Genomic DNA, 10,447 nt, shown 5'->3' on the forward strand with positions numbered 1-10,447 from the left:
CTTAGCTGATGAACATTCACGTGTACAGGGAATGCATGTATTCTGCTCAAATTTCCCAACGCACGCCGCCCGCATGCAATGCCCTGCACGCACTCCACTTATCTGCTGTGGAGCTGCGTTTCCAGCCAGGGATGGAATGCGTTACGGTATGGTGTGCCAGCAGAGGGACAGCAATGCAACGCTGCCTGTTCCCGGACGGGGCGACGGCAAACCAGCATCTGCATGCCTAAGCAGCGGTAAGCCAGCAGCAGGAGCCAGTGCATATGCAAAGAGAGGCTGAAGCTCGCTCTTGATCCGCCTCCCCCGTGTACCTTTAACTGCTGAGCGTTGCATAGAGTATGAGCAGGTGCACCGTGGAAGCTAATGGCTGCCCTCCAAAGAACTTGGAGGAACCAGTTGGGAGACCGTTGAGATGGTGGCCAAGGGAAAACACCAGGCAAAGTCAGGAACGCTGTTCTCGGGAAATTTTATTACGAGCTCGGGAGCAGGCAGGAACCACACAGTTTTACTGCATAGCTCTGCTCAGGGTGCGAATCATCTCAAATTATGACATACTTTAGGGGGAGTATTTGTATATGCATCTGTAAACTAAGTTCTATTACTCTGATTGGTCAGGATGGCGTCCGTCAATATTGTAACAATTGGTCGTGTCAGGTTGCTAGGCAAATACGCCAAGTTCTTTGTTTACTGTGTTATATTATGAACACCTTGTTAGGTGGGAAAAAGAAACTGTCTTCTCCATTAGTCAGCTGCAGCTGTAATCTCTTGTACTCTTGTGTCCTTCCTGTTGAAAGCCTGAAGGGGTGGAAGATAGGGAACCGCAACAATCTGGGCAGAAGTACCCCTTTAATGAGAAATGGAAAAGAAAGCGATGGGTAAGATAATGGAGATGGAAAGGCATTGTCATAGAACTGCAAAAACAATCCAATTAGTACAATAAATTGAGGTAGCAATCAGGTGTCGTATGTTAGTAAACAGACAGAGACAGAGTGCACATGCAATTGCATTTGTGTGTTTGTGTGTGTGTGGTGCATGTGCGTGTGTGTGTGTGTGTGGTGTGTGCACGTGTGTGTGTGTGTGTGTGGAACATTGGTCACTTCTGTTTCTGTCTTGCCTGCGCCTGTGTGTGACAGAAAAATTGATTATGTTGTGCACTGACACCATACCACACCACAGTCCAACACCTCTCCTGCCAGACACCAAGCAGGAATGGAGAGCTAAACATCAAAAATAGTGTGTATTTAAGTACAACATTGCATGCATATCTTCAAATTAACTGTGTCAGTGATAGTGAATGGTCAATGTGTGTCATTCACACAGACACACATACCATGAGATGTTTAATACAAACATCAGCAAGCGGTGGGTGGATATGGGAAAACATAACGATGAGTCAGTATGAGTGTACAGGGGCAGACGGAAGTCGGCATTCCAATCGTGAGGAAAATCGCATTCCTGCACCTCCGTCGTGCGCGCTGGGGTTCTGTGAGAACAAACTGTACCCGCGGCTCAGCTGTCATACTCCAGTTCGTAAATCTGAGTTGTGGGCTGCACTGTCAATTCTGTGTGTTTATGAGAATAGCAAATCTTATCAACAGCTGTCACTCCCACTTTTAAAAATTCAAAGCAGGAGGTTATTATCCTGTCTGAACAGACACTGGACTGGACTGTGTTAATTTCTAAACATCAGTAACTTTTGCGAAAGACTGTAAGAGGTCCTTTGGGCTGTTTCCACTTTTGAAATTATATAAAGTGAATAAGGAATTTGATCAGGATGAAAAGACATTTCTGTAGTTTCCAATAATTGATATTCTTTTTGAAGCTGTGGGGAATATAATTTCTGAAACCTTTCAATTACGCTTTAAGGAAAGAGGCGCATGTTTTTGTTGTTACATTGTCACCGTCTCTAGCTCTCAGATATCAGAGAATACTTTGGAAACTGTTCTTTGAAGTCAGCCATTTTGATGTGCAAATCATATTTAAAACTTCAGTGACAGCCAAATTTCAGCCTGAAGTTGACAGGCCTTTTTTTGCCATAAACTTGTGTTTCTTCATCTTTCCATTTAAATGCACTGTGTGTGATCAAGCTGTGAAATCTTGACTAGCTTCAGCGCAAAAATATGTATGAATACAGAGTGCCAGTGATAATATACATGTTGTTGTACACTATTAAAATCACAAGTTGTACACTATTAAAATCTCTACACTATTGTTTTCAAGTTTTTTCAAATATCTTAGAAGTTTTATCTTTTCTTCGCCTCTCATAAAGCATAAAAAGTATGTTTTGGCTAAATGAAGAGCAACTGTGTGCATTGTCCATACCACCAACAGATGAGTGTGCATTGCATATTCATGAAGGATCAATTATGTGGTTATGGACACTGTAGTGGGGCTAATGCACGTTATAATTGCTGTTTAAATAGATCCACAAAGCACTGACATGACTGTTGTTAATACATGTGCTGATAAGTAGGTAAATGTATTATTTATTGTGCTTTAACTGAAAGTGTCACAATAAAACGTGCATGTTTTTTTATGTTGATTTTCATACATTAATTTTCATAAATCGCAATATGAATTTCTCAATATTATTAATGAAATGCAGTTTATTTGTCTGGAAGCAATTCCTGGGTATACTGTATTACCCTGTGAGAGCTTTATCTTCACATAGCGAAACACATTAATCATAATCAAACTGAATGCAACTCCACTCAATTCCACGAGGCACATTATATTCTGACCATCTTGAAAACATTCAAATGAATATAGTAGATGGAAATATACTCCCATTACAGTTTTGAGTTTATCCAGAGAAATGGGTAAATGGAGATCGTAAATGGGAACATCACCAGCAATCAGTTTCTACTTTAGAGAATATTCAAGGCCAGGGACCAGGTTTGCTGATCAGTCACTCGAAATACTTCAGCAGCACAGTACCACACCAGCAAGCCAACCAGGCTAACCAAGGTCATTATCTATTCCAATCAACAGATAGTCTGCTACTTACAGTATAAAGTGTGAATATCGCACGCCTCTATCACATGTCTTGGTGTGAACTGTTTGAACCTTAAGGATGCAAAGTAAGCAGAAGTCCAAGTTATGAGACTCTAGTCATATCACTTTCACACATTATGACTTCACAGGGAACACCATTGCCAGAACTCAGTGAGCATAAATACTTGAGTCCAGACACTGGGTTCACAGCCAGGTCTATACCACTTCGAGTTACCAGATGCTGGTGTTGGACCGGAAAGTTTTGAAATGGTTCTGAAAGGTTTCAAAATTATTTCTGTGGGTCTAAATTTGCGGTCCCGACCAGACAATTTAAGAAACCTATTGGAATTTCATTGCTGGTCGGTAACTAATTTCCAGATGCTCAGTTTTCCGTTACCAAGACCCCCCTTTCGTGATTGAGCTTAAGTGTCCGGTTTTGACAAATTCTAAATCTGGCAACCCTAATAGCGTTCTGTCCCTCATCCCAATCTGAAGCCAGGGTCAAAAGCCTATTAATATTCCTGCCAGTCCGGAGTGGGATGAAAGCAGTGACACCTGAGAAAAAAATCATTTCAGAAGACAGCCGTGTGGGAGAAGGCAGTTTTGGAATCTGAGGGAAATCCATTAAGGGCTGGCTGGCATCAGGTTCAAGTTCACCGAACACTGAAATGCCACAGCACTGCATGGTGTAATTCTTTTCTCCTTGTTATTTATTAGGTGTCAGGAATGTTCAGTGATCCAGTGTAAAGAAAAATAAAAAACAATACCTAACAATGTTACCTCAGGATTATGTTCATAACAATATTTTTCCATGCTGATGTACAGTCACGTGTCATAAACACATAAAGGCACAAACAGCTCATGCTCTGCCCAGTATCTATCCTGGTGAGAAAAATAAATATCAATAATTGTGTTAATATTATGGACAACCATCAGGTTATGAACTTTATAAACCAGTATATATTCATAAATCCCTGAATGAATCAATCTCATCATGGTGAATCTAGCAGAATTCTGCGCTGCTTCATGAGCAGACATTCATCCTTCTGTTCCTTCGGTGGCAGCATTACACGCTTTTTAGTTTCAGGCTTGCGCTTAATTCAGTGGCTCCAGCTCTAAGCTGATTATGCTATGAAAAAAACAAAAAGTATTCTGTGTCACCGAGGCCTCCGCTACTCAAACAGCATTAAAAGCAGAATTTGAACACAACGGGCCGTTGTCCCTGCCAAGCGGAGTTTGGATTACGCAAACCCCTCTCAGTCCGTTTGATCATCGGTGAACGTGAATGACATCCAGGCAGACGTATGGCTCTCCTTTAATCTGTTCCATGTCTGCCAGTCCTCCAGCCGGGGCCAGGCTGGCATCCTGCGCCGCGCTCCGACGGCCTGCCGCTGAAGTATTAACCACATGAGAGGATCGCTGTGTCGTGGGAACGACGCGCTGGCATTTATCGTTCCCATGCTAGAAAAGCCAGCGTATTTATGCACTCTCTGATCCCGCGCACACCTCCCAATCAAGTCCACCCCGTGCCCACACGGCAAAAATGACAGAAATCTTAATAAACTTAAAATAATAACACTTTTTTTAAAGTTTTAAGATTAATTACCTTCCCTTGCAAGATTATTTTGCTAAATGAATTATTGCATTCCTTGCTATTACAATAATATAATATTTATCTATCTATCTATAATAGATTATTTTATTTTAAGCAAACTTAGTAGAAAAATGAGCACAAGTAATTTTGTGCATGAAAATGTGAAGAAAAAAAATTGACTTAGAACTGAACTGAAAATGTCCCCTTTAAAATGCCAATGATAGCCATTGGACTTGAATTGAATTGTTCTGTTGAGAAGACTCAGCAGGCCGTCCCACAGCCTTTGAAGGCGTTAGTGTGTTACAGTGGTGTGCCCTGAGGGAGCAGGGAGTAGGGCAGAAAGTCAGTTGGTCCCGCAGGAGCTTTTTTTTTCAGTCAAGGTTAGGCCTGTGATCCGCATCAGAATGGGACTATTTGCTTTCAGTTCCAGTCAGAGAAAAATGGATCTTAAATAATGATTGTGACAATATTTATTTTTATAATATGAAAACCCAAATGTCAGTATGGATTAATACGTTTGCAATTAAACATACAAGTAGTTTTGTACTCTGATTAAAGGTATATATTTATCTGGTCTATATTTCTGAGTCGAGAAAGTGATGGTCCAGTATCGAAGGACTAAATTATTTTGCGTATAAATGTTGTATAAATGTGGCCTTACTTCCACCTCCAAGCTAGTTTTACAACAGCAATAATGTAGGTGACACAAAAGCAGTAGACTTGCTTGGATGTTATTTTATTCTTTTTCATATATTCCTCATATAGTACCACGGTTTCCCTCCCTTGAAACTACAACTTTTTCCGATACTGTAAGAAAGTCAAAGTTTTGTTTTTTGTGGCTTTCTGACTACCACCAGTCATTGTGACGCTTGTTTGCCTCATTTCTGCCTGGTCGCATGTGGCAAACACATTCTAAAAAAAAAACATCAAGTGAACTTCCTCACATTAAGTCCGCACAGTAGCTATATATAGTTGTGTACTCTACAGCTGAATACTGTACATGTATGTTTATGTGATCAAGGACAGGTTTCAAAGATTAAGTAAAACACAATATGTAGAAATAATTTGCTACAATTTAAGAGGAAGAGCAATTCCGGGGTTTGTATGTGTTGTATGCGCACAAAATAATTCTCTACACCAGGAAAAGTGGCCAAGGATGTTTGTGTTCTCTTTGATTAAATCAAATGCCATATTAACTTCAAAAAAAAATAGAGCTTTTCCATATGGTCAGGTAAGGCACGATATTTAGAAATGACAATGAAGATACATTTTCACTTCCCAGAGTACTTAATATCTGCTTGACAGTCCCACACGTTTTTCAACAAGACTGCTTTTAAATCAAATGTGGTCTACCATTTGGCTGGGCGACAGTTAAGCTTCTCTGTCTGCCATTTAGCTGACAGCAAAAGCCCATTTGCTCCACAGTTTGAAACTCTGTGCTGCGATAAAACCATTAGTAGCCACCACTTTGTTGGAAGTTGATTCAGTTTTGTATTCAACAGTTGCCAAAGTTGAAAAAAAAGTTTAAACTAAACATTTATAACTCATAATATAAGACCAATGTTGGCGGAATTCCTGCTTAAGATAATGACATACATTTAACTTATATTGGAGATTCCATTTGTGCGATAACAAATGCTCTCAATGGGAGAAGAATAAGGTGAAATAAATCAATTTAATTAGGAAAGACTACTATTCTATATTCATTAAACATGAGCATATCAGCTGTCCAAATATTTAAAACACAGAAGGTAAAAGAAAAACAGGAACAGCCTGGGCTGCTATGAAGGAAAAATTTGATACTAATGAAACACAGTCATAGTGATAAAATCTTCACAGATAGAAAATGTGCATTTAAATCTTTTCCACTTTTGTTCAGATTTAAAAAATAAATAAATACATAAAGTGTTGTTTGCAGTTCAGGCCACAAACAACTTTTGCATATGTACAGCATGCCCATGACCACCCACCCAGCCCTAACCGGGAGTGGGTTTCCTGCCTTTCCTTTGCTGCACAACAGCTGTTGTTTGTCTATATCGTGTCAGCGGTAGGATGTGTCCATTGTTTCACAGTTCTTACGTAAATGGTATTGAGGTAAGTGCAATGCCATAAGGACACTAGAGAGTCCATTATATTCTGTCAAAGCTTAAATGAGCATTGTTTTAATAAGCAGGTGAATGAAGCACCATTAGCACAGGTGGATGAAACATTAAATCTGTGCTACATGGCATATTTAAAAAAACATTTCCTATTTAATTTTAATAAAATACACATTGTACATATCTTACATTAAGTTTTTGTAAGCTTTAAAGCTATATTTTTAAAACACATTTAAAAAAAATGGAAATCCCCCCATGAGTAGGCTGTTGTAGGGTGCATCCCAACCTGAAAGCCCTATTCAGAGATGTATACATAATGAGTTGTATGCAGATATTTTTAATTCCCGAAGTTGACCAATGATATTTGGAAACCTTCAATGGAAAATGAAACAGCAGTAATTTGTGCATGAATCATTGCAGAAGGTTTGTCCTTATCTGTAGACACCAGTTTTCGTATCCCAGGTTAACATGACTGACTAGTATTTATTGTGATTTGTTTTCTTTCTGACCATTTGTGCAGTAAATAATGGTCAATATCTAGTGGTTAAAATAACTGGTATCTGAACATTTTAGCATGTCTGTGTTTTCTGAAATGCATGCAGTCAGTCATTGTCATTGACCACACATCCTGTAGAGCTGGCACAGGCAAACCGCTGGTGTTTGGTTGACCCAAACAGTTACTAATGTACAATCAGCCATGAAGTACAGTAGCATGCTGGCTGAAACTGTGCCCCCTGGGTGACACTATAGCTAATTGTGTATCTTCCCATGGGGCTTCCAAGCACATTTAGCACGGGCATGATCAGGTTTCCATTACTGAATCATTTCAAAGTCTCGCACACATTTATGCCTGCTGTCTGCAGGCTCGGTTAATATCCCATTATCTCTCTCCTGCCCATTTTCTAAATTATCAATTTCAGCATTACACTTCCATTATTGTGCATTTGTGATGCAAATACTGATCAAATACTGAGCACTGTCTCTCATCCAATCAAAACTCATCCTATCAATTTCATCGTAGCGGTCCAGGGAAAAATGGCTTATCAGAGGGCAGAATGACAGTCATTTGGAAAGAATTACAGCCTTCAGATATAATGCAGTCATGGGACTGGCTGGACAGAGAAAGCATAATTGCAATGAGGCCAGAGTTTGCGTCCAGCAAGATATTGTAACACCTTTTGAGCTTTAAGAATGAGTTACCTTTGAATTATTTATCGGTTTGTCGTGCAATGACAAAGAGCAGATATGCAGCCATATCAAATGATCGGCGTACACCTGTAGTTTCCTTTCAGTTCAGTAGCCTTGGTAGAAGCACACATGCACAAACCTAGGTTAACAGATAGGAAAGGATGTTTAATTCATACATACTTCCATTTCAGAGAGTAGGGAGAAAAACAAGTGGAACACACTCCTAGCCAGAGAGCAATGATCGATCCTTTAAACGGCAACTAATAAAATGGAAAAGACCTGAGCAGAATTCCGTATAAATTAGGCTACATTTGAAATGTTCATTTAAATATTTAGCAAAATTTTTTATGATGGAAGATATAGCATTCTATTTTATTTATTTTTTTGATATATCAGAGCAAATATAATGTTTTAAAAGCCTTCAAACGTGAATTACTTCAATTAAGTCAAATTTCAGCACAACTTTCAGAATCTACACCTCTGCAAGTATAAGCACGCTACAGTGTAGGCTATTCATAGAGCATTAGCAGTTGCAATTAGTGTGGGTGGGGCACAGTCTACCCAAGGCGGATTATTAAGTTATAGCTCATTTCAGCATCATAAAGACAATATACTGTAAAGAAGGTAATATGATACAATAACTTGCACATAAAAAGAGCGTGCAAGCAGAATAAAAAACAGAATAAGGTTATAAATATGGCTTTAATAACAGAAGGAATCTCCCTGGAAATCCCCGAAGGAAAGTGTGGATTGAGCACTCACACAGTTAACTATCTGCTTCACTCATATATCCCCATACATCTGAATCACTTCTCATCCCGTTTGTATTCCAGCATCAGTCATGTGTCTGTTCCCAGTTTGCAAAAACACGTTGCTACAAGGGATTGTTCTACTCTGCCATGTTTTGACGCAAACATGAAGTGCTGGTGTCCAGTGGCAATCTGTCCTGTGACTACCACCTAAAGCCTGGAAATTAATTCTTGTCCCCTGTAGGTTAATCTCAAGAACCGTTTATTGTACTATGCTAAAAACCTACATTACAAAGGACCTTCAATAAATATGTTTCTGTCATCCAAGACACTTGTATTATTTCAAAAAACGTTTTACTTAAAATTTTTCTGCCAGGTTTCAGGAGATTTGGGATTGCTCCTCACTGCTATCGTGCCCCATTCCCCCATAAAATTTGAACCCTATAATTTTTGAACCATGAAACACTGCTGAATATCCACTGACGTCATGGCTAGGAAACCATTCGATACGTATGAGCAAGTTGTATGGAATGCAGGCAGTTAAACGCACCTCGTAACTGCGAAATCTCAGGGCATTATGAACGAGCGCAGCAGGCAGCTTGATTTGTGGCCTCGTTACCAGGCCAGAATGGATAAGGTGCTTGATCCAGACTGTCGGCCATCTCCTCTGTGGCCGTCGCTGACGGGGAGGTGCTTCGCTTCGGATTCAGATGTTTTCAGATGTATCCCGCAGCTGCAATGTGCTGCATATTTCACAACATAGGACATTCCACGTTTGTCATGAGAAACAACCGTTTCTATTTACGACCTGTGCGGACGGTTAAATTTCAGCTGCATTCATAGGTTTTCTCGCACCCCTTAATAAATTCTATTTAGCGAAAAAGTAAATACAGAAGACAGTAAATCACTGAGGAGAGGGAGGAACGTTCAGGTTCGGAAGGCACTGAGGAGGAAAAACATTCCAGAGTAGCACAGGAAAGGCTAGGTTTATATAGTCCTTTATAGTTATAAAAACTGACTCGTGACATTAAATAAAAACATACACTTCCTGGCCCAGTAACAGCCATAAAAGAATCACACTGATCCAGTTCACCTTTTTTGTTTCATTATGATACTTTTAAACAATGACAGTAAAGCATGCGTACCTTTCACTGCAAAATATTCAGATGTCTGTTATAGGGCATACATTTAACATTTTGACTTCAATACGTACAAAAACTTAGTCAAATACAATACAATTTGTAAATACAATCAGGTGTACACCTATGACCTTTTTCTACAATTTATCTTGCTTGAGGTAAGAGATATAAATATGGTGACAAATGCCACAGTTTAAGGACATGAGCATAGAATACTGCAGCTGCCTTTTTAATGTAGATGGGGATGCTATGGCCAGTTACAAACTGTAACCCACATCCTCTGTGCAATAATTGTAATTGGATGCTATATGAAAATAGCCAGTCCATACTACAAATAGAGGAAAAAATGAAGGCAGCTGAAGCAAACCTTTGAAGGTAAGCCAGAGGTGTTGGTTGCCGATGTAATATGAATAAATTACAAGTTGCTGTTTGACTCAAATATAGAATATGGCGGAGTCATTGGAAAGCATGTGACTCAATCAAATGCACATGCATCTTGTTGAAAAAGATTAAAGTAATTATGTATTTATTTTATTTTAGAATAAGTTAGAATAAGGCCCAGTTATACTGGTTGTTCTGTGACTGCATTTTTCTTGCTGCGGTGTCTTGGCATGACGGTTTTGTAATCCACGCACATACCTTGGAGATAAATAAATCACTAATGAGACATTTTATCCAAATTTA

General features: G+C 39.4%; 1 long non-coding RNA gene across 1 annotated transcript; it reads right to left on the reverse strand.

Moving 5' to 3' along the window:
- Nucleotides 1-426: 426 nt before the first annotated feature.
- On the reverse strand, nt 427-9,549 carry LOC118224035. Its single transcript, XR_004764554.1, has 3 exons — nt 9,175-9,549; nt 7,888-8,014; nt 427-844 (listed from the first exon to the last, which is right to left on the reverse strand). It is a non-coding gene; the product is annotated as an uncharacterized LOC118224035 (long non-coding RNA).
- Nucleotides 9,550-10,447: the final 898 nt, after the last annotated feature.

The sequence above is a fragment of the Anguilla anguilla genome, chromosome 3 (genome assembly GCF_013347855.1).
Source record: "Anguilla anguilla isolate fAngAng1 chromosome 3, fAngAng1.pri, whole genome shotgun sequence".
In the NCBI taxonomy this organism is placed as follows: domain Eukaryota; kingdom Metazoa; phylum Chordata; class Actinopteri; order Anguilliformes; family Anguillidae; genus Anguilla; species Anguilla anguilla.